This window comes from Podarcis cretensis (assembly GCF_951804945.1).
Source record: "Podarcis cretensis genome assembly, chromosome: 14".
Classification (NCBI taxonomy): Eukaryota; Metazoa; Chordata; class Lepidosauria; order Squamata; family Lacertidae; genus Podarcis; species Podarcis cretensis.
This window is the reverse complement of record NC_137183.1, coordinates 51,656,747-51,682,346: the sequence shown is the minus strand read 5'-3', so window position 1 is coordinate 51,682,346 and position 25,600 is coordinate 51,656,747. Positions and strand designations below refer to the sequence as shown.

Here is a 25,600-nt window from a genome sequence, read left to right as displayed (position 1 = left end):
AAATTGTGAACTTGTTAACGCAAGTTGGAAAGGCTATAATCAAACAATATATCCTCTACTGCATCCCTGAACATTCCCACACAGCCAACGTGGCAAGTAGCCTTTGACAGCCTTCTCCTCTATTATGAATGTGTCCAAGCCTCCAGCTTGGCAGCCCGCCTTGTCTCCTGCAGGAGCGAGTTCCATAGTTTAACGACGTGACTCGTGACGAAATACTTCCTTTTCTCTGTCCTGACTCTTCCAGAATTCAGCTTCCTTGGGTGTCCACTCTCTGGCTGAGAGCCTCCGGCCTGACAAATCTGCCTGCCATTGGGCCTGAGCTCCTGCCAAATGGAAGACCGCGTCTCAATCACGGCTGCTATGAAATAGAGAAGTTAAAAAGTCAGGTCAAGGAGACGTCTTGTCTACGTGCTGCCGCCACGTCTTATCCTGTGGCAAATGAGCATGCCTCAATGGGAGGCCACAGACTCCTGTGCAGACCACTGGCTTGCTGGTGACATTCTACAGATGCGGCAATGCTATGAGTCGAAGTGCTTGTCGATGATTAAAAGGAAAGTTTCCCTGCTTTGATTGGGGCTTATAGGACCTCTGTGAAGTCAGACATTCTCGGCTCTAATGATCTGCCAGCATCTCTTCTGTTACAGCCACTCCCAGAGGGAAGCAGGGAAGCTCTACAGAGAGGCGGCCAGATCAGACGGAGGAACGCTTCACTGCCATGTTCAGCTGCGCATTTCACCCACAAAGTGAGCCTTAACAAACAAGAGAGCGACGCACCAGTGCAGGCTCGAATTGCCACATCTCCAGGGCTCACCTGAAGGTTTGCCTGGCCCCCTCCAGGCAGCAGAAGGAAGGCTGCTTGGCTCTCCAGGCAAGAACATTTTTTCAACTTTAAAATAAGAGAGAGAGAGGGAGAGAGAGAAGACTCTGCATGAAGTTTGCAAGGTTCAGCCTCGCAGGAGACAGCCGTAACCTATTGCATAGATCATAGGTAGGCAAACTAAGGCCCGGGGTCCAGATCCGGCCCAATCACCTTCTCAATCCGGCCCGCGGGCAGTCTGGGAATCAGTGTGTTTTTACATGAGTAGAATGTGCCCTTTTATTTAAAATGCACCTCTGGGTTATTTGTGGGGCATAGGAATTTGTTCATATATATTTTTTCCCCAAAATATAGTCCGGCCCCCCACGAGTTCTGAGGGACAGTGGACCGACCCCCTGCTGAAAAAGTTTGTTGACCCTGGCATAGACTCTCTGGCGTAGTGGGGAAGAGAGGTTTGTTCTCCTCCACTCCCTCCTTCCCTCTCCAAATTAATCTCTGCCTCCAGGTCTCAGCCATGCTTGTAATCTTGGGGTTGTGGGTTCAAGCTCCAGGTTTGATGAAAGAATCCTGCATTGCAAGTGGGCTACAGATGACCCACATGGTCCCATCCAACTCTACAATTCTATCATTTTACACCATTACCATGGAGCTGCCCTCTGTGACATCATCAGGGTCTGTCCTGAGGTCTGAGGTTTGGGGCTCTGAAATCTCAGGGTCTGGGGTATCCCTGCCCTGGCCAACCTTGTGGGGGGTGGTAATGGTGAAAGCGTTGGACTGGGACCTGGAGGAACAGGGTTCAAATCCCCACTAAGCCATGAAAATAACTGGGTGACCTTGGAAGCCAGTCACTCACTCTCAGCCTTACCTACCTCACAGGGTTGTTGTAAGGATAAAGGGGCGGGGGAGGAAAGCTATGCATACCTGCTTGAGCTCATTGAAGGGTGGACATATAAAGAAAGGGGGGGGGGTTATTGGGAGTTAATTTCCAGATTTCGGCTGCTGCCCACGGAGAGAAGGGAATTACCATATTTTTCACTCTATAAGACGCACCAGACCACAAGACGCACCAAGTTTTTGGAGGAGGAAAACAAGAAAAAAAATATTCTGAATCTCAGAAGCCAGAACAGCAAGAGGGATCACTGCACAGTGAAAGCAGCAATCCCTCTTGCTGTTCTGCCTTCTGGGATAGCTGTGCAGCCTGCATTCGCTCCATAAGACGCACACACATTTCCCCTTACTTTTTAGGAGGGAAAAAGTGAGTCTTCTAGAGCAAATAATATGGTACATGGCATTCCTCAACTAGCAAGGTTTGTTGGAGGGTCAGAGAGACTTAGTGAGGTCAGACAATCTGCCACTAAGGGGACCACCTGGCCGATAGCCATCTCATTTATTTTTTAAAAATAATTCTTATCCTCCTCTTCAGGCAAAAACAAGTCTTCCATAGCAGCTTACAAATCACTTTAAAAAAAGGCCTCTGCCTTCAGGCTTACAGTGGGAAAAGACACAACATAAAAGGAAAATGGATTCGGAGGCAGGAGGAAATAAGAAAACCCAAGTTCTTAGTTGCAAGTTGTTCTAGTGACCAGTTGGAATGGAAAAGTTGGAGGAGGGGAGGTTCAAAGGTTGCTTACTTCTTGGCAGCACCCCTAGAGTGGCCCTGAATCTGTTCTTTCCTCTGATGCAGCCTGATAGAATGGTTGCTGTCCCATAAGTGGTTTGATGATCAATTCCTCTTCACAGGGAACCCTGTAAATTGTTATGTGCCACCTGCTTAGCACACTTTGTTTGAAGGATTCGCACTGGCTGCTGGTCCCTACACAGCTCAGGACCAAGTTACCTTCAACACCCAGTTTGTAGGAGAGTCTCTCCCGCAAGTTCCAAAGATCTCAGCACACTCTAAAGTACCTCAGAGAAAGGCCTTTAGTGTGGTGGCCCCTGTTCTGAAGAACAGCATCCCTGTCAAGATGCAACTGGCGCCCCCTATCTGCACTTTTAGGAAACAGTTGGAGACATTTTTGCTCCAGTAGGTTTTCCCACCTAGGTCTCTACCATGAGTGTCCACTTGCTAGGGTTTTAGTCTTGCTTTAAATGTATTTGCTGGTTTTGTGTTTTTAACTGTTTAACTGGTGGTTTACAAGGCGATTAATAAATCAATTGTAATAATAAGGAGAATGTGACTTATGGGCTGAACCTAGGCTGTGCAGGTCTGCAACTCTGCATGTTCTTTCTTTCTTTCTCTTTCTTTCTTTCTTTCTTTCTTTCTTTCTTTCTTTCTTTCTTTCTTTTTCTCCACCCCAACATTTATCTACATTGTTTTTCATACAATATTCTGTTGTCACTGGCAGCGCTGCAGATCCGCCCACCTGCTCACTAGGGTGAGATTTCAACTCCAGCAGTTACGATGCTCAATTTAAAAATAAAATTCACAATTTCCTCATTGCCGTCAAGTTCCTGAGGATAATCTCAACACAAAGCCAAGCAGAGGGGCACGATCCCCTGGCAGCTGGCAGCTCCGTGACATGAAAGCCAGGAGGGCCAAGAGTTTGCTTTGACACAGCCAGAGAGAGCAGGCATGTCACAGACCCCTTCAACCTTCACGGGATGCACAGGAGGCGAAAATCTGGCCACAGGGCCTGAGATGTCCTGCAGAGAATGACCCTCAGGGTGACATTGTTGGATCTTACTTCTTAAGCCGACTTTGGAAGGATTTCAGCAGATCTGGTTTAATCGCCACAGTCCCTTCATCTCTCGACACGCCTTTTTGTGCTGCTGGTTTTTCTAAGCTGGCCTGCTGGCCATATTTATGCAGAAAGTCCACCTCCTCTTCGGATCCTGAGGACTCCAGCTTCAATTTTTAAAGTCTATAAAATCTGGTCTCCATGATTGTACAGGAAATGGAAGCCCCTCTGGTTCCTCATCCACTGCATCCCGGCAGTTTATTCCACTTCCCCAACAAGTTTCTCCGAACTGTTCATTACCACCTTATATTTGTGTTTTCACGCAATGTAAAAGCCATTTCCGGAAAACGAACAGAATTTAGCACTTCCTTAGTGCCCATTTCAGTGTTCTCTGATTCCAGAAAACACATATGTTTGCGGCTGCCTTTAACCTGGAGGCAGGGATAGGAAGCAACTTAAAGGTAAAGGGACCCCTGACCATTAGGTCCAGTTGTGACCGACTCTGGGGTTGTGGCACTCATCTCGCTTTATTGGCCAAGGGAGCCAGCGTACAGCTTCCGGGTGATGTGGCCAGCATGACTAAGCCACTTCTGGCAAACCAGAGCAGCGCACAGAAACGCCGTTTACCTTCCCTCTGGAGCAGTACCTATTTATCTACAGTGGTACCTCAGGTTAAGTACTTAATTCGTTCTGGAGGTCTGTTCTTAACCTGAAACTGTTCTTAACCTGAAGCACCACTTTAGCTAATGGGGCCTCCTGCTGCCGCCGTGCCGCCGGAGCACGATTTCTGTTCTCATCCTGAAGCAAAGTTCTTAACCCGAGGTACTACTTCTGGGTTAGCAGAGTCTGTAACCTGAAGCGTATGTAACCCAAGGTACTACTGTACTTGCACTTTGACGTGCTTTTGAACTGCCAGGTTGGCAGGAGCAGGGATCAAGAAATGGGAGCTCACCCCGTCGCGGGGATTTGAACCACCGACCTTCTGATCGGCAAGCCCTAGGCTCTGTGGTTTAACCCACAGCACCACCCACATCCCTAGGAACCAACTTAGATGGGTTCAAAAGAGATATAGACAAATGCGAGAAGGAGAAAGCAATGGAGGGCTACCAGCCGCAATGGCGCTGTTTGGCCTCCATTGTCAGAGGTAGCAATACTTCTGAAACCCAGTATCTGGAAGCCTCAGGAGGGGAAAGTTGCTCTTGTGCTCAGATCCTGTTTGTGGGTTTCCAACAGGCATCTAGGTTGACCACTGTGAGACTAGATGGGCCACCCGCCTGATTCAGCACACTCTTCTTAAGTTCTTATGTAAAAACACAAGACTAAAGTGATGAGATCTGGGGCGGAATTTCAGTGCACTGCCATTTCCACGAGGGAACAGAAGCACCCATGCTCTGAAAACGAAAGGGAAATGGCGAAGTTGTCCAATGACATCTGTTGCATACCACACCCACTGGTGTGAATGAAAGTTAATGCAACATGCTGGTATATTGGTCAAAAAGCCACAGATCCACAACACTACCAGCACTGCAGTGTGACTGTAACAGCTGAAAACAGGACAGAAGTGTTGGCATTATAATCAGGAAAACAATCGCAGTCTTCCTCATGTCTGAATGCCCCCTTAGTCATAGAACCACAGAAGGCATTGCATGCATCTTCTGCTTTATGGCAGGTGTAAACAGAAGATGAGATGACAGAAGCTTTGGCTCCAGAGAGATGAGAGTCACATGGTCTGGCAGGATGAGGCGCCTGGGGGCTGAGGACAGTAGATGATGAGAAAGAACAGCGAAGGAATGGAGAAAGGAATGTAGGGTCTCATTAGGGAAGAAGAGGGATGGGACTAAATAAATATAAATAATTTATACCCCACCCTCCCCGGCCAGGGCTGGGCTTAGGGCAGCTAAATATGAATTATAATAAATGTAATAAGAAAAAACAAACAAACAACAAACAAACAAACAAACAAACAATTCCACTATTGAACAGCTCTCACCCTTCCTCATGCTGGGCTGTAACCTTCTGTCTTCTCATTAAAGTCCATTGATTTGAGTCCTACCCTCTGGAGCAGCAAAAAGAAAGCTTGCTCCATCTTCCCACGTGACAGCCCTTCAGTTATCTGAAGATTGTGATCATATCACCTCATCATATCATCACAATCCCTTTTCGTTTTAATGCCCCGGAACAACTTGGTATCATCAGCAAACGTGACCAGTGCTCTGCTATAATTCTATCCTTTCCACTTTAAAAAATAAATAAACAAGCTTCTGTGATATGAACCCATTCTGCTTGAGGATTCTTTGTGCAACTTATTATGTACCAAGCTTGGATCCCAATACAATAGGCAGGTAGGATCCTAGAATGCAACAACTGATTAGCCTGCAGGAGAAGACCAATCAGGCTCCAGGAGGATGTTAATCAGCCAATTAGGCTGGTAGGATCGTAGAATGCAGCAACTGATTGGCCTGCAGGAGCAGCCCAATCAGGCTCCAGGAGGGAAGCAGAATCAGCCAATCAGATGGGACTCATTGTGTAAATAATGTATATAAAAGCCTGAGGTTTTGGGGGGTGGGAATTCAGTCACTGTTTTACAAGCTGCAATAAAGAGCATGAAATCTCTGCAGGACTCTGAGTATATTTCACAACTCAAGGAATTAACTTTCCTCACTCCACCACCCCACCTTCTTAGAATTGCACCAATAGCTTCAGTTCCCTGAGACAAATGTGGCTGTTGCCCATATAGAGCCAATATCCACTCTATGTGTCCTGTCTTGTTCAGTGTGCTGCTGCCGCTGCTTCCCAAGGAGATGGCCTTTCTGACAACAAATTGGCTTTCCCAGGGTCCTTCAGAGAAGATGCTTAAAAAAAATACAGACATTTCATTTCCCCCAGGATCATCCTTTCTGGGCAACATCCTTCCTGTGCCTAGAGTGGCTGGGCCAACCCAGTCAGATAGGTGGGGTACAATAAATTATTATTATTATTATTATTATTATTATTATTATTATTATTATTATTTCTTCACAGCTCTCAGATGCCAGATCCAGCTTTGACCTAACAGACAAAATGATATCTGAGTTCTCAGTCATCTTGACTTGTGCAGAAGACTGCGGCAGCAAGAAGAGACATGCTCAGCTCACCAGAAATGAATGTTGCAGGCGCCATGGAGTTAATGATCTGTGATGCAAGGAGAGAAAGGGAAAGTTGCTGATCTCACACCAGGAATCCCTACTGATGGAGTTCCACTGGGTAGTCTCAGACAGGCAGTCTAATGAGGAGCCAGCCGCACACCTCCAAACTGCGCACTTGGCAAAAGGAGTTCCTGTACCCTTGAAATGACCTTGTAGGGTCCCGACCTTGTAAAATGATACTCTGGAGGAGGTATAACAGTAGCTGCAGCAGCAAAAAAAAAACTACCTTTAGCCTTCAGCTGCTCTCTTAAGTTGGCCAATGTGTGCTGATGTGGCAACTTACTGTTGCCAGCATCTCAGTCTTGGATGCCGGAGGCAATACCATCAAAAAGAAAACACCATTGCACGGCTGGGAAGATGGGCAGAACTGGGGCATGGCAAGGAGCAACACAAGGATCAGAACTGGAAATGGCTCGTGGGCACCTTGGCCACCGCAAAAACCCAGCTGCATTGGCATAAACCAAATGCCTGATGACATTGTAGTAAGCTTTGACAGGCAATTTATCACAGAATATACTAGTCCAAAGGGACGCAGGTGGCGCTGTGGGTTAAACCACAGAGCCTAGGACTTGCTGATCAGAAGGTCGGCAGTTCGAATCCCCACAACGGGGTGAGCTCCCGTTGCTCGGTCCCTGCTCCTGCCAACCTAGCAGTTCGAAAGCACGTCAAAGTGCAAGTAGATAAATAGGTACTGCTCTGGCGGGAAGGTAAATGGCGTTTCCGTGTGCTGCTATGGTTCGCCAGAAGTGGCTTAGTCCTGCTGGCCACATGACCTGGAAGCTGTACGCCGGCTCCCTCGGCCAGTAAAGCAAGATGAGCACCGCAACCCCAGAGTCGGCCACGACTGGATCTAATGGTCAGGGGTCCCTTTACCTTTATACTAGTCCAAGTTCTCCAGCATCTCTCTATGGGACTATGCATGCTTATAGCAAAATCCAAGGGCTTCAGGAAAACCATCTCTCCAGATGCTTAAGCAGTGATGGAGCTCTGGGCCCATCTCTGCTGTGATATTGCCTATGAGTCCCTCCTCACAGTAGCATCCAGGGATACAGGGAACCACTGCAACTACATTTCCCATGGCTCCTATGATCCCTGGATGCTGCAGCAATCATATATAGGAAGATCTGATGGTCTGGGAACATGTACCATATTTTTCCGTGTATAAGACTAGGTTTCTTTTTTACCAAAAAATTAGGTTTAAAATTGGGGCTCGTCTTATACATGGGCAGTGCTGAGGGGGTGTTTTCTTAATTTGGAGTCTCCAAAAATATACACAGAAAAATGTGGTATGTTTCTGTTTCCTCTTAACTGGAATCCCCTTATACTTAGCTTAGCTGCGGAACTGAAGCAAGTCTTGTGTTGCCTTTCCTTAAATGGCACACAAGGAAGTGAATGACATGATGTGGTTGCAGATCAATTCTATAAGTCATCCATAGAAGGCAATTTTCACAATGCTCAGAACCAGCAAATCATAATCACATTTCTATGTGAGTCGAACAACCACACAGCTAACAACCTAGTTTTATTGTATGTTTTGTACAAAGTAAGTCCCGATGACATCAATGGGGCATTGCCTGGTCTGGAGCAACCTCCCCCTGCGTGTTACCAGGTAGATGGCTGTGACCCTGTGAGACTCCATAAAACGATCGGTCATGCAGCCATCTTTCCTTCTTCTTCGCTTTATACCATCTTGATGCTCTTGCTGTCTGCTGGCTCTCAGCCAGCAGTACATGGGCTCAATCCCCAGATGGGATAAACTCACTCTCTCTTCTGTAACTACAAGCTAAAGCCTGCCTTTAAGGAACCTACTGTGAACTGAATGTGAGTAAACTTCTTAGCATTACTTTAAAAAATAAATAAATGGGGCATCGTCCTGAGAAGGAGCAGAGGACTGGGTCTCCATGAAGGCACAATGGAAAGCTTTACCATTATGATTTTATTTAAATGATTTTTTAATTAAGTTTTTGTTTAACATCTCAAAATAAACATTTACATAATACCATATATTCCATGACTTCCACTTCCCTGGTTCATTTCGTTTATCTATCATTTCTGCATTTTTACTATGTCAATTTTTGTCAGTTCTCCAATTTTACATCATTCAATGATTAATTAAACTGCTGAATTTATCTTAATGCTGCCAACGTTTTCAAATGTGTACAGTTATTTTCCATATAATCAGCAATAGATATTCTTCTTGCTCTCTTAGTCTACTCATTAAACTTGATAGTTCGGCATATTCTATCAGCCTAAGTTGCCAGTCTTCCTTACTTGGAACCTCTCTCACTTTCCATTTTGGGGCTAACAGAACATGAGCTGTCATTGTTGTGTTCATAAATAAGGTTCTCTGACACCTAGAAACTTCTGACTGCACTATTCCTAACAAAAAATGCCTCCGGTCTTTTTGGGAAGGTTGTTTTAGACTTTTTTTCATCTCATTATAAATCATTTCCCAGCATTTTTTAACCTTTTTACATGCCCACCACATATGAAAAAAAGTTCATTTCTTTACATTTCCAGCACAAATCCAATTCTGCTTTATACATCTTAGCCAATCTACTCGGAGTTAGATGCCATCTATGAATCATTTTCATATGATTCTCTTTCAATGCATAACATGCAGTAAATTTCAAATCATTCACCCAAAGTTTCCCCAAAGATTTAGGCCTTTATTGTGACCCAAGTCCATTGCCCAGTGTGTCATTGAAGCTTTGACCAGCTCATCCTTTTTCCTATTCCAATGACAATTTATACATTTTAGACAATGATTTATCTTCATTCTGTATTAACTCTCTTTCATATTGTGAGTTTTGGTTTGAAAAACCATGTTTATTATCTACCGTAATTCAAACCATGATTGTTGATAGCTGGTGGTAATGTAACCAATCTGTGACTTGGTTTCTTAAATCTTCCATTGGTTTCAGTCTGGGTTCACTCCCTGTAAAATCCAACAAGTCTCTATAAATCGCCCATTGTCTATCCATATTAATTCTCTTAATGGTAATTGCTTCAATGGGGGATAACAACAGAGGTGCTTTTCTTTCCAACAAATTTTTGTATTTCTCCCAGACTCTATACAAATTTCTCCTAATAATGTGGTTCTTAAACTTTTGTAGATTTTAGCTTTCCCATACCAAAGATATGCATTCCAGCCAAATTTTATATCATGACCTTCCAAATTAAAAAATGTGTGCATTTTCCAATACAATCCATTCCTTTAACCAACACAAACAGGCTGCCTCATAATATAACTGCAGGTCAGGCAGGGCAAAGTCTCCTCTTTCCCCCCTGCCAAACGAATTCAGAGATATCTCCCTCCCCACACACACAATGGAAAGCTTTAAGTCACCTCCTACAAGATGTAAAGTGGAACAGTTTGGTGATCTCCAGAGAGCCAGCTCTGGAATGGAAGCACCACAACAGTGAAGGTTGTGCTGATGAGACCATCTATAAATATGGGGCCCCCCGAGTAAGACCTCCTTCCGTGAATGGCGTGGTCCAACTGTGACTCATGGCAGACCTCAAAACCAGGTCAAAGAGCATTTTGCTGAACCAGGAGCTCAGACTGAACAGCCACCGACCTGCATACTGCTTCGTAAAAGCTCAACATTTATTGCTGATCCACTCTACAGTGCTATTTACCCATTGAACTTTTCTGCTTTAGCCATGGAGTTTTACATCTCTCATTCATCACTTATATGGCTTAACAATCTAGTCTAGCCTTACCCTCGGTACAGAACAGATTGGCCTTTCTTTGATGATAAATTGTTTTTCTATTCAACCTAGAGCTCCCATGTCCCTTTGCCCACCATCTAAGCACCCATTAATAAATTTTAGTGGAGAAGACTCGTTACACGTTGACTTGTTACGATAAATCCTCACACTGGCCTTTGATATTGAATAACTTGACCAGGCTGTACAGCACTTAGACAGCAGGAACATAGAAATCTGCCTTATGCAGAGTCAGACCATTGCTCTATCTAGCTAATATAAACAGAGATACAGTCATACCGCATGTTACGCTCGCTTCACATTATGTTCTTTCAGGTTACATCCAGTGGTGACCCGGAAGTACCAGAAAGGGTTATTTCCGGGTTCCGCCGCCTGCGCATGCGCAGACGCGCAAAATTACATCACGCGCATGTGCAGAAGTGGTGAATCGCAACCCACGTGTGCGCAGACACACTGCTGCAGGTTGCGCTCTTTTCATGTTGCGAATGGGCCTCCGGAATAGATCCTGTTCACAACCAGAAGTACCACTGTAAAAAACTTATTTTTGGTGGTGCACTAGGTAAGTTTTTTAAAAAGCCAGCAGAAGCCATTTGGGGGTAGCTTTACCTAGCAGTTGGAGGAAATGTTCCCTCAGAGAATAAAGGCCTACCTTCTGGTGGCATAAGATCCGCTTTCAGTTTAGAAACACAATGTCAGAAGACAAAAAATGGCATTCTCCAAGTCTCACAGATCATTGCACATAGCAGGCACACTTAAGAACATAAGAAGAATGTGCTGGATCAGGCCAATGACCCATCTAGCGCAGCATCCTGTTCTCACAGTGGCTGACCAGTTGCCATAATGGCAACTCCCCTGGGCACAAGAGCCCTCTCCTCGCCTGTGGTTTCCAGCAATTGGCATTGAGAGGCAATCACTGCCTTGGAAGACCTACACTGGCTCCCAGTATGTTTCCGAGCACAATTCGAAATGTTGGTGTTGACCTTCAAAGCCCTAAATGGCCTTGGCCCAGTTTACCTGAAGGAGCGTCTCCACCCCCATCGTTCTGCCCAGACACTGAGGTCCAGCTCCGAGGGCCTTCTGGCGGTTCCCTCATTGTGAGAAGCAAAGCTACAGGAAACCAGGCAGAGGGCCTTCTCGGTGGTGGCGCCCACCCTGTGGAACGCCCTCCCATCAGATGTCAAAGAGATAAACAACTACCTGACATTCAGAAGACATCTGAAGGCAGCCCTGTTCAGGGAAGTTTTTAATGTGTGACATTTTAGTGTATTTTTGGTCTTTGTTGGAAGCCGCCCAGAGTGGCTGGGGAAACCCAGCCAGATGGGCGGGGTACAAATAATAAATTATAATATTATTATTATTGGACCATGAGGCAGAGCATAGCCTTCATCATGGCTAGTAGCCATGGGTAGCCTTATGCGTCACGATTTGGTCCAATTCTCTTTTAAAGCCATCTAGGTTGGAAACCATCACTGCCTCCAGAAGCAAACTCCACAGTCTAACTTTTCACTGCATGAAGGAGGAAAACAAAGGATTTATTCATGTATGCTACAACAGTGGCAAGAGTCTTGATAGCACAAGAATGGAAGAACGAGGAAACCCCGACAAAGGAACAGTGGCAAGAGAAATGGATGAGCTACGCAGAATTGGCTAAGCTGACATACAAACTGCGAGATAAGGACAACTGTGACTTTAAAGAAGAATGGGAACTTTTCCACAAATTACTTAAAAAGACAACAAAATGAATTGGACTAGATAGATAGATAATATATAGATTTATACAATTTTATAATATGCAGAGAATAACATGTGTTGAGAAATCAGAGAGAGGAGTTGAGGGAAATCTTGGGGCGGGTTTGATGGGGAGGTGGAGGAAAAGGGGGAAAATAACAAAATATCAAAAACATATCATATTCACTATGTTGAAATTGCTAATAAAAACTTTTAAAAAGAAGATTTTTCCCCCCTTTCTCTGTCCTGAACCTTCCTGCATTCAGCTTCGCTGGATGTTCTACCAGTTCTAGTGTTTTGTGAGTGGGAGAAAAAACTTTCCTCTCTCCACTTTCTCTATGCCATCCTTAAATTCATAAACCTCTATCACGTTTCCCTCTTCCTTGCCTTTTCTCTAAAGGAGAAAGCGCCAAATGGGGGTCAACCTTTTGTCCAAAGGACTCATTCCACCCTCTTTGGTTGCCCTCAGGGCCATATTTAGGTTTGATGAGGCCCTGAGCTACTGAAGGTAAGGGGGGGGCTTTACATGTCCAGCTGTCCTTTGTCAACAACAAATTGTCACTGTTTCTTTGTGTTGAATATATGTAGGGGTGAGCAAACTTTTTCAGCAGGGGGCTGGTGTACTGTCCCTCAGACCTTGTGGGGGGCTGGACTGTATTTTTTTGGAGGGGGGAAATGAATGAATTCCTATGCCCCACAAATAACCCAGAGATGCATTTTCAATAAAAGCACACATACTACTCATGTAAAAACACGCTGATTCCCAGACCGTCTGCGGGCCGGATTTAGAAGGTGATTGGGCCAGATCCGGCCCCTGGGGCTTACTTTGCCTACCCATGTGCTAATTTATGGACCTAACAGGTATCTAAAGCCAGTTGCACATAACAAAATATATACAGTGGTACCTCAGGTTAAGAACTTAATTTGTTCTGGAGGTCCGTTCTTAACCTGAAACTGTTCTTAACCTGAGGTACCACTTTAGCTAATGGGGCCTCCCGCTGCCACAGCTGCATGATTTCTGTTCTCATCCTGAAGCAAAGTTCTTAACCTGAGGTACTATTTCTGGTTAGCGGAGTCTGTAACCTGAAGCGTATGTAACCCGAGGTACCACTATATTTTATCCAAGTACATCCAGGTTTTCTCCCCTTTAATTTTGGGGGGGAGGCTCCCCAAGAGAGTGGGGCCCTAACCTATAGCTTGTTTAGCTTATACGTAAATCTGGCACTGGTTGCCCTCTGTTCTGTACCTCTTCCAACCCTACGTTATCCTTTTCAAGGAGAGGCAGCCAGAACGGTATCCCAAATGTGGCCGCAGCACCTCACGCCCTCCTAGTTCAAAACAGCGCCATTGAGGCTGAGTGAAACAGCAGAGCATGGGAAACGCTCAGCTGTCTTTGTGGCTGCAGGGGTTTTGCTGAAAGAGGATTCCCTTTCAGCTCTCGGTGCCCACCGAGACCGTTTGCTGACGGCGTGCTGCTCAAATATCATTTGCTTAATTTCTGTCCTGTGTATACACAAGAGAGCTCCTCTTTCTTGTCAACAAAAGGGCATCGGCGCACGCAAAAGCCTGAAGAACTTCCAGCCACTGGCTTTGCACAGCGCATGAAATATTGAAGGCACTTGTCAAAATGCCCTAATGGTTTTTTTCTGGGGGGGGGAGGGGTCTCGTTGCTTGAGCTCCATTTCCCCCTAAGCCTGCCACTGGATCTTTTGAGGGCGTCTCTCTGTTGAAGTCACCTTAGACAACAGGAGCAAAAGGAATGAGAAAATATGTTGTGTTTCCTGGCAATATGCTCCCCTCCCCGCCTGTTGTTCTTCGGAGAGCATACAGGCATTTGAAATATCATATTTGCTTCTACCTCTAGAATATAAAATAAAACAGATTGATACCCGCAACTTGCCAACCTCTCTGCATTGCCGGCTAAAAGAATTACATAAATATCCACTGTGTCGGCTCCCACCTCGTACGTCTGGGATTCTGTCATTTTGGATGTCTCACTTAATTTGTGTTACTTGGTCACTAGATTGTATCCTTTCACTCCTGATTTGTTTTGAAGTGTGAAATGAAGTAGTGTTCTAATGTTATTTTCATGCTGACTGGGGATAGATAGATTGGTTCAGGATCCGTTTTATAGAAAGCAAACCAACTATCATGTCTAGGGCAACAGGCAAGAAAAGAATCACCTTGAATCTAGAGTTTCAAAAGATTTGGACATATTTTGTAGACGCATTCCATAGAAAGGTAAGGAAGGGAGTAAAAACAGGGGGATATCTATGTTGCAAGGTGTACAGCACATCACATGCACAGTTCAGATGAGACTCTCACATTTCATTTGCAAAAATAAAATCAAGTTTCTAGACCAGGCATCCCCAACCTCGGCCCTCCAGATGTTTTGGGACTACAACTCCCATCATCCCTGACCACTGGTCCTGTTAGCTAGGGATGATGGGAGTTGTAGTCCCCAAACATCTGGGTGGCCAGGGTTGGGGGTGCCTGTTCTAAACCTTATGACTGAGGATATTTGTATGGTGAGATATTTAAAAGCATAGACATTTCCAGTGGTGAGGAAATGAGCTTCAGTGCCTTGCGTAACACCTTGCAGAAGCAGAGTAACTTGTGCACAATTGACATAGGCAATTTTTAAAAACTGCAATCATAAAATGCATATGTTTGGCTGTTAAGCCAGGCTGGGATCTTTTCAGGCAACAGAATGCTATGGTAGAATAGATTTCCGGTGCAATCCTAGGCAAGAACGGGCTGCAAACATCACCACCACTGAAGTTTTATGTGTAAAAATCTCAAATCTGAAATTCAAATAGAGCGAGCTGAAATTTTACTTGGAAATGAGAAATTCAAATCCTTAGACCTGTTGGCATCTTTTGGTTATTGTGATGAGCATGAAATCTCATGTTGTCAAATACAACGCTGTCCTTCCATGAATTCCTTCCATTTTAGGGGTTTTCTAAGTTCTTTGGGGGAAATGCTCATTTATGCCTTTAAATTGCCATCACTCCACCTTGCTCACCATTGCTCTTTGGGACATCAAGTAGCCAAATCTGATTCTTCACCATTTTGCCTACTGGGGTCTTGTGATACAGTGATGTCAGGCGTAGCATTGTGACATCATCCTGTTCACCGTGTGATCCCTGTCTGGGTGGAAGAGCCCAGGAGACTAATTCACAATGAGGAAGAAAAGGAGAAACATTGGTTGCATTTACTTTAACGTTGTTCCCCCTGCTTTTCTTCCATTAGGGGATCTCAGTGCAACTACTTGGACAGAGATACAATATCAAAAGAACATGATGAAATAACAATTCAATCAGGGAAAAAAATGTAAATAAAGGAGCAATAGCCAGGAAGGCAATGGTGCTGAAGAAAAGGGGAGTTATTTGTAGCATCTAGTTTTTTTTTTTAAGAGAAATTTCTACCGCTCTGAAATCAACAGTTTTGACCTGAAAATGGAAACCTCTTAAATATTTGCCGTAGACAGATGGGCAACTATCAGACCCTGTCCAATATTATTATATGCCAACGAGTAAACGATACAAAATGCCACTGCATGTCAGTGATTAAATATGCAACCGTGATTTCGCTCATCATCAGATGTCAAATGCTAGATAGAAAATATTCATTGGGTGTTCTGTGGCAAACGGCTAGTTAACCTTTGCCCCCTTCAGATGTGCAGTTCTCATCAGCCCCAGCCAAGTCCAGAATTTTCAGAGAATTTGAAAGCAGACTCACGCCAGACATCTAAAGCACATCCAGTACACACAACGTCTCCTCAAAACCCCCAGAAACTGCTGTTTCCTCCTCACAAAGCTACAATTCCCAGGATCCTTAAACTGTCGTTCCCAGGACTCTTTGGGTGGAGCCATGTATTTTATTTTATTTTAATTTTTTTATTAAATTTTAGTAATACAGAAAAAGAAGAAGAAATGCACATACAAAAATAAGGCTACTATTTACATACACATAAATCCTTCCCACCCACATATCTTCCCACCACCACACCCTTTGACCCCCCCTCCACAACATCTCGACTTCCGTATCTTGTAGATTAGATACTATCATTGCAATTTTTTAATTTTAAATTTTGATCTCATTACGACATTCCTCAGCGTCTTAAAAAGCAGACTCATCACAGCTATCTGCCAATCACCCAATCCCACCACCCTCCTGAGTAATGCCCCCCCCCCCACCTTCTCACTATATAGAAGGGTCTGGTGACTTCTGTTTCAGTGTATCTGAAGAAGTGTGCATGCACACGAAAGCTCGTACCAAGAACTAACTTAGTTGGTCTTTAAGGTGCTACTGGAAGGAATTTTTTTATTTTGTTTTGACTATGGCAGACCAACACGGCTACCTATCTGTAACTTAAAAAGCAGAGACATCACCTTGCCAACAAAGGTCCGCATAGTTAAAGCTATGGTTTTCCCAGTAGTGATGTAGGGAGTTGAGAGCTGGACCATAAAGAAGACTGATCGCCGAAGAATTGATGCTTATGAATTCTGGTGCTGGAGGAGACTCTTGAGAGTCCCATGGACTGCAAGAAGATCAAACCTCTCCATTCTGAAGGAAATCAGCCCTGAGTGCTCACTGGAAGGACAGATCCTGAAGCTGAGGCTCCAATACTTTGGCCACCTCATGAGAAGAGAAGACTCCCTGGGAAAGACCCTGATGTTGGGAAAGATGGAGGGCACAAGGAGAAGGGGAAGACAGAGGACGAGATGGTTGGACAGTGTTCTCGGTGCTACCAGCATGAGTTTGACCAAACTGTGGGAGGCAGTGGAAGACAGGAGGGCCTGGCACGCCCTGGTCCATGGGGTCATAAAGAGTCGGACACAACTAAACGACTAAACAACAACAACATCATGACATTCCTAATTAATATTTTCTACTTTACTCCTTTAACCTAAGCATATCAGCCTATTCATTCTTGAACAGTGTTTGCCCATGTGTTCTTCGAAACATTGCCATTCTAATCTGAATTTTTGGTTTGTCTGTCTTCTTATGTATACAGTTAGCTTTGCCATTTCTATAAATTGACTTAGTTTGTATAGCCAGTCTTCTTTTGTGGGTATTACTTCGCTCTTCCATTTGCTGGCATATACTATCCTGGCAGCTGCTGTTGCATATAAGAAAATTCCTTTCTTTTTCTGCTGTTGCATATAAGAAAATTCCTTTCTTTTTCTGTGGTATGTCTTTTCCTGATAAGCCTAATAAATATGCCTCTGGTTTCTTTTGTAAAGATGTTTTTAACATTTTTTTTTTAGTTCTTCATGAATTATATCCCAGTAGTGGGTGGAGCCATGTATTTTAAATGTGTTGGATTCACTTTGGTGTGAACCTGCCCTGGGATAGCAACTTTGACCAAAGGAGAGTAACAATTTTGCTTCCTGTCACAAGGAACACCCTACTAGCGTATTCTTCAAATCCATATTTTCGGGGGGAAAGCAACGACATGTAGAAACAAATGCAAAGTTTAAACTTAATTTTCTTTGTGCATCCTTTTTAAAGGAATCGCCAGGATCCTTCTATGCTGCTGTTGTTGTTGCTTTATTAAAAGATCACGGAGTGGCAATCAGCATTGTGGCCTCCCAGCCCCATTACCTGGGCCTTGATCCTCAGGGAAAGCAGTAATCCCCTGTTGGTGACATCACGGGCCGTTGCCAAGGAAACATCACAACCCCGGGCTTTATTAGTTTGCCACGAGATTATAGCGAGGAGAAAATGGCATGCAAAGACTTGTTGAAAGACAAATATCTCAGGCAATTAGCAAAACCAGCAAGGAAAAATTATGATAATACAGGAGATAGGAACATTAATCCAATTTATAAGTATAATCTACCCCAAAGTACTCCCCAGCGAAAAGGTAGCTCTTTCACAGCCCCTTCATTCTTAAGTAAACTGAAGTTGGGGAATAGCATGCAACAGTACAGTAATTTGCTTCATTAGACGTTTTGTTGGGCAATTTGGAAGTTTATTATAAAACTATGGCTTGAAGGTTTAGGAAGTTACAGTCCTGCTTGTCAACCTATATTCAATATTTTAATATTTTGTTGGAAGCCGCCCAGAGTGGCTGGGGAAACCCAGCCAGATGGGCAGGATATAAATAATAAATTATTATATTATTATTATTATTAATTTGTGTCAGGAAATCAGAGACGAGGCACATCACTCTTTCCATGTGTAGAAACTGGTTCCCAACATTCTATCACACTCTTGTGTGACCGAGGGAAAGAACCCAAGATGGTACTGTATACATATAGTAGCTGGCTTGGTTCTGGAAATCAGAGATGGGACATATGTCTCTATGTCTTTGCATACAGAAAAACAGGATCTCAATGTTCCGTCACACTCCTGTGTGACCAAGAGAAAGACCAAGGATGGTGCTATATACAAATAGTAGCTGGCTTGAAAATCAGATCCAAGGCATGCCTATCTCTTTCTACATGTATAGAAAAACAGGTAGCCAACACTCTGTCACATGCTAATGTGACCAAGAGACAGAACCCAAGATGGAGCCATTCACATATAGTAGCTGGCTTGATTCATCATCGCTGAGCACACAGCGTGTTTAAAAGAGCAGTGAAGTCAAAGCTCCTCTATCTCTTCCTACCCCATGCAAAGTATTATGGTAGATGTCTGTCACCAAAGGTGATCCTGAGAGTTTGTGGACACTGTGTATTCTACGTGCATAGTGACAGTGTGACCCTCATCCTGGTGGTTTTGCAGAAATGACAAGTCTTGATCATAGATGAACTGCTCAACCTGTCCACTGGCACCTCTCTATATCTGCGGCCAGCACTCTTAGCAGGACTAAGGAAAGGATTCTAGTATGGAGCTCTAAAGAAAACTGGGTGTGGCTATGCAAGGTTAGAGCAAAGTCCATTCTTGATGGTGCCCATCATTTGCTTCCATACAGGATATTCAGGTTGAATGCCGCCCTATAAGAGTTTGGATTGGATTTGATATCCCGCTTTATCACTACCTGAAGGAGTCTCAAAGCGGCTAACATTCTCCTTTTCCTTCCTCCCCCACAACAAACACTCTGTGAGGTGAGTGAGGCTGAGAGACGTCAGAGAAGTGTGACTGGCCCAAGGTCACCCAGCAGCTGCATGTGGAGGAGCGGGGAAGCGAACCCAGTTCACCAGATTACGAGTCCACCGCTCTTAACCACTACACCACACTGGCTCTCCATTTTGGACCCCCCAAAATGGCCCAATGAGAAACCTGACTAATAACGATACAGACAGAAGGTGAAACTTGAAGCTCATGCACACTGGTAAATAGAGTGCAAAGTCAGCAATATACATCATAATGCCCAGTTTCTTACGATCAGCAAGGCTGCATCCTAAGCATGGGGCTCCTGGGAGCAAGTTCCACTGAAGTTCCTTCTGACAGCACAGGTTCAACTTCTAAAGCGCATCGGACAATAACCAAAGATTTGCAATGAGCTGAAATGCAACCTTTCACTTTTAACTAGAAATGGAAAAAAGAACACCTCACAAAGAAATGTTGCTAGTGTGGACAAGGAACCCTGTGGAAAAGAAAAAAGGGTCCAACCTCTGCTGGATTATATTCCTCTGTCTCAGACTTCTACACTAATCCGTCACAAGTAAACTTGAAAGCCTTGTTATCACCTCATTCACTTGTCAGAGGAAGGAGAATCCCTCCGTTGTCTTGGAGACGGCACCATTGCACGTGCTCAGAGAAAGTCCTGGTGCTCTGCTCCCCTTCCCCACCTTCACTACACCACTGGCCATACGTCACTTCATGCCTCAGTAAGCTGAACCTTTGACAAAACTTTGCCATACTGAAACCTCTTTCCTCTGCAAGGACTCCTTGCTTGCATTTGAAGGCAATTAGTAATGTGTACCTGGAGCTTCATCCTTCCTCGCAGAGCAAGCAGCGTTGTGGAACGTGTTGTTGACTTGCAGGGATGTTCTGACATTCTGGTGCCACCAAAGGATTTAGACACCGGTCACGGCTGGAAGTCCTGTGCCAAAGAACAGAGAAAAAGAGTTTTAACTGGAGGGGGAAAACCCACTCACACATATACATGTACTGAAGAGGAACCAAAATGGTATAAATCTGGAGATGGGGTTGATTTATAGATGTAGTGGAAAAGGTCGCAAAATTAAAATGGACGTATACAGGACATGTGGAAAGACACAACTCAGGCTGATGGAATAAAGAGGTATGGAGACCCCGCAATTTCAAAAGACCAAGTGAGTGATCAACTTTATGATGGGTGGGTGATCTAAAACAGGCACCCCCAAACTCGGCCCTCCAGGTGTTTTGGGGCTACAGTTCCCATCATCCCTGACCACTGGTCCTGTTAGCTAGGGGTGATGGGAGTTGTAGTCCCAAGACATCTGGAGGGCCGAGTTTGGAGATGCCCGATCTAAAAGTAGCAGCAGGGCTTAAGTGGCTGCAAGAAACAACAATGAAGAGAACTTGAAGAGGCGTATGTCCAAGGATGTGTTTGGTTAATTTTATTTAAGGTTTTCAACACAAAATACAATAAATGTCAAACCAATCAAAAGACAAAGAATAATGAAGAACCAAAATAAGAAAAAAGAAAAATCAAGGAATAGAGACACGGAAAAGAAAAAGAATATACAGTGGTGCCTCGGTTTACAAACTTAATCTGTTCTGGAAGTCTGTTCTTAAACCGAAACTGTTCTTAAACTGAGGCTTGCTTTCCCTGATGAGGGCAGCCGCCGCTGCTGCCCTTTCACCATTCAGCTTCTGTTCTTAGACCACGGTAACGTTCACAAACCGGGACGCTACTTCCAGTTTAGCGGAGTTTGTAAACCAAGTTGTTCGTAAACAGGACTGTTCTTAAACTGAGCTACCACTGTATAGAAAGGCGTTTCCTCACATTTATGGTATATCATATCCTTTATCCATACACAGAAAGTAGACCCTCCCAGCTCCTATTTCCTCCCCCAGTCTCCCACCCTGAGAGACCCTTTCTACCCTGCCTTTCATGCGGGGACCAACAGCTTCCAGTTGTATAGCCAAGAGGTGCCTATCTAAGGATGGATGTGAAATGCTGTAGTGTAGAAGAAGAATCAAATGAGGAAAGCCAATCAGCCTCAGCTTTAAGGCAGCTGGTGACTGTTAGCTGGGCTGGGAGACAGTTGTATTTGACCAACAGGGAAACTGAGGCTCTGAGAAGTCTGAAACACTTGTACGAGGGGCAAGGGCAGAGCTACGACAGCGCATATAAAACCTGGTTGCACTGCTGGAGCAGAGAAGGGTCGCGTCAAATATTTTGCAAGCTGGTGCTGATTTCTCCGAATGCATAAAATTTTCCTTGAGCAATTATTGCCACCCTGATTTCCTAGGACAACTTCCACCCTCCAAGAGCTTTAGCAGGAGAAGAACTGGATTCTGTGTCCACCCCTCTTATCTAAATCCAGTTGGTAAGGTGGACTGGCGACTCCATCCCTGAGTGGCTGGGCTCACATAAATACAAGCGGGTGGGGGAATTGCAGAAAAGTACCAGCAAGCCTGGGACGTAGGTGGCGCTGTGGGTTAAACCACAGAGCCTAGGACTTGCCGATCAGAAGGTCGGCGGTTCAAATCCCCACGACGGGGTGAGCTCCCGTTGCTCGGTCCCTGCTCCTGCCAACCTAGCAGTTCAAAAGCATGTCAAAGTGCAAGTAGATAAATAGGTACCGCTCTGGCGGGAAGGTAAACAGTGTTTCTGTGAGCTGCTCTGGTTCACCAGAAGTGGCTTAGTCATGCTGGCCACATGACCTGGAAGCTGTACGCCGGCTCCCTCGGTCAATAAAGCGAGATGAGCGCTGCATCCCCAGAGTCAGTCACAACTGGACCTAATGGTCAAGCGTCCCTGTACCCTTTACCTCACCAGCAAGCCTACAGGTAAAAACAAACAAACACATAACAGCCTTCAAAAGACCAAAAGGAAGGGGATTTTTCTTTTGTTTTAACTCTTCCTTAGCCTTTGAAACAACGTCTGCACCAAGAACCAAATAGCGAACGCATTCAGCGCGGCACTCATTTCCATGCACTGCGCCTCGGCACCTGCTGAGGTCATCTCCTCTCTCGCAGATTCTCGGAGGACAATTTGCCATCATCTCTCTCACTTGCATTCCAAATTCTGGTCCCTTCCTTGACGGCGGTGCAGCTGACAGCCCACAGCATTGCATTCGCTGCATTGAATAGTCTATTGACGACTTGGTGCCTAATGCCTACAATGAGAAGCAGAGGAAACAAATCTACCGTAATTTTCCATGTTTAGTGCCTTATTACGGTGGCTGCCTCCACTGATTAGTTTGCATTTTTCCTGCGACGCCTTCCTGAGCGCTCCTCCTGCTCCGCATCCTTTATCTTCATCTTCAGCTATCAATGAGCTCTGGCTGGCTGTATCGGCAGACACGGCAGAAGCTTTTGAGAGGGGCTGTGGATGGAGAGACCAGGCCTTGAAGCTCCAAAAACCTCACCTCTGCCATGAACTGAACAGGGGGCTGGAGCTACCATCGCTCTGCCCATTTATCACATGAAAACAAAGAAGTAGAGCAATAGCGGTGCAGCAATAAAACTGCTGCCACATTTGCAAAGCTAAGCAGGGTCCGGTCTGGTTTCAAATTGGATGGGGGACCATGTGTTGAGATTCCTGCTTTACAAGGGGTTGCGTTAGACCACCCTCGGGGTTCCTCCCAACTCTACAATTATATGCTTCTCTGGTTTTATTTCAAGCTGGCCAATCTAAAACTCGAACTCACAGCCCTAACTGGGAAGCACTGCTCATCCCACCTGCAAAGTGGGGCTAATACCTTGCAAGCTTCGTCTAAGGCAGGGCTCAGGTGCCTCAGACCCACAGGGGCTGGATGTGCCCCCCAACTCCATCTATCTGCTCATCCCGCTCTAAGTTACACTGCCTTCTAGCCCTGGTTTAGACCTCCCTCAAGTGTTTTTGCCTGCCTGGAATATATCCTTGAACTCTGATGCTGCCCCTTGCTTCCCAGGACAGAGAGGGGAATGTGAGCGTGTGTAGAAACTCGCCTGCTGTCCAGAGGTAAATTTTGCATTCATTACCCGGCCCACCAATGGCATCTGGCCCCCAGATAGTTACTCAGAATGGAATGTGGCCCTTGGCCTGAGAAAAGTCTCATCCCTGCTGCAAGATCCTCCTTTGAATCCTCTGTCTCACCGTATCCCAACCCAGAGCATTCCAGATGTTGTCAAACTCCAACACCCATCATCCCTGACCATTGGGCATGCTGGCTGGTGATGACAGGAGCTGGATCTGAAGAGCCCCAGGATGGGGAAAGACTGCACTATTTAGGTGTATGGAGCATGTATACACTTCTCCCTTTCCGGCTGAGCTCACTGCCTCTCTGTATATTGACACTGTTTGCAACTTGGTTTGGGAAAAGCAAGAAGCTGTTGCATTCTCAAATGTTTGGCCTCAGAAATAAATGGAGGAAATAAAAGGGTGGCTAGCAGGGGAAACTGTACAACTGAGCTGGTTCGGAGGAAAAGGTAGAATGATTGCCTTAAGGCACGCACACACCCCTTACACCATCAGTTAATAAGTTTCATTGAAAGGCAGAGAAAGAGGAGAGAAACTTCTGCTTACTGATTCGCTGCTTAATTGCAGACTCCGCATCTGGGTGGAGAATCGACTCCCCATGCAAAAGCAATATTGTATCTGGTTCCTGTGGGATCCATTCCGCTGCCGACGGATCTCTCCAGGCGTCCTCATTGTCTTAACTTATTACCCAAGCAGAGAATGAATAAACAACTTAACCGAGATCATTCTCCCTCTCCCCACCCCACAAGTAACATGACTCAGAAGATTGTATTACTCATCACGAACCTGGTGCCTCCGCTCCCCTTCAAATGCTTTTGGAATTGTTTGCGGCTAATAAGTCCTTCCCCCAGGAAGTTATTGTTCTGTGCGGGGAAATCCTCTTGATGTTCTTTGAGATGTAATGGTACAAGTGTTCAGGCAACAATCCCATTGAAAGTACACATGATTGTGATGGGCGAGTCCTAAGACTATAAGACATGGCTGCTGGATTAGACCAGTGCCCCATCAAGCCCAGCATTCTGCTCTCCCAGTGGCCAGTGGGAAACCTGCAAACAGGACCTCATCCTGGTTTCCCACAACCCGTATTCAGAAACATTGTTGTCTCCAACTGTGAAGGCAGACCTAGCCACCATGGCTGCTGACCACAATAGCCCTCTCCTCCATGAATTTGCTTAATCCTCTTTTAAAGGCATCTAGGTTTTTGCCCATCAATGCCTCCTGGAGGTGCGAGTTCCATAGTTATGCGCTGCGCAAAAAAGTTGCATCTTGTTCTCTATCATGAATCTCCCCATATTGAGCATAATAATAATAATAATAATAATTTATTTATACCCCGCCCTTCCCAGTTCAAAAACCAGGCTCAGGGCGGCTAACAACAATTTTAAAACGCTTTAAAACAATTATAAAAGCATAAAATACAGTATAAAAACATGAATAACAATAAAAATCAAAAATCAATTAGATAATCCCCAGGGCTAGCTGGCTGAATTGGTCCTACTTGGGCCAGCGAGGAGGCCAGGGGAGAATTAGCTGTGGGGCCCCAGAGCGGGTGATCTTCATAAAAGGGGAGGGGGGAGGAAGAGAAGGGAAATAAAAGATCAGGCTGAATTCAAATTAAAGGCCAGGTGGAATAGTTCTGTCTTACAGGCCCGATGGAAGGAGATTAAATTCTGCAGGGCCCTAGTCTCATGGGACACAGCATTCCACCAGGTTGGAGCCATCACTGAAAAGGCCCTGGCCCTGGTGGATAGTCTCCTTAGGGCCCAGGACCTCTAAACTATGGTTATTCATGGACCTTAAGATCCTCTGTGGAGCAGACCAGGAGAGGCAGTCCTGTAGATACAAGGTGACATCCATGAGTTCTAGTGTTAGCAGAAAAGGAGAAATTTGTGGACATCCGATTCAGGCATCTGGTTGGCCACTGTGAGAACAGGATGCTGGACTAGATGGGCCATTGGCCTGATCCTGCGGGCTCTTCTTGTGTCCCTAATGTTCATAATAGAGAGAGAGGTGAGGTCTGCAGGCAGCAAAATGTCTAGAGATGGCCCTTCACATTGCCACAGATGTCATGGCACCAAGCTTGCTTGCTGCCAAACAGGAGCCACACTTGAAAGAGAGAGAAAAAGAGACTCACATGTGATCCAAGTTGGGTCATTGTCTCCCTCTTATACCCTCTGAAGAGTCAACATCTTCTGGTGCCAGGTATCTGTAACACCACCTCCTTCTAGGGTGGGGTGGGGGGGGCTTGGTAGTTCCACCACCCTCAGAGGTAGCAGCCTAGGAAAAGATCGCATTCTGTGGCAGCCCCTACACTACAGAACTCCCTTCCCACAAAGGTGTGTCTGGCACCTTTGTCTTGTAGTTTTCCTCAACTGCTGAAGAGCCACCT

General features: G+C 45.2%; 1 protein-coding gene across 4 annotated transcripts in view; it reads right to left on the bottom strand.

The window, feature by feature from the left end:
• The window catches only part of ELFN1 (extracellular leucine rich repeat and fibronectin type III domain containing 1), a 267,561-nt gene that overhangs the window by 170,121 nt on the left and 71,840 nt on the right, over positions 1-25,600 (bottom strand). For all 4 annotated transcript variants that reach the window (XM_079953771.1, XM_079953769.1, XM_079953772.1 and 1 more), the window contains exon 2: positions 20,020-20,139. The gene's annotated coding sequence lies outside the window, so the exon portion shown is untranslated. The remainder of the gene's footprint in view (positions 1-20,019; positions 20,140-25,600) is intronic.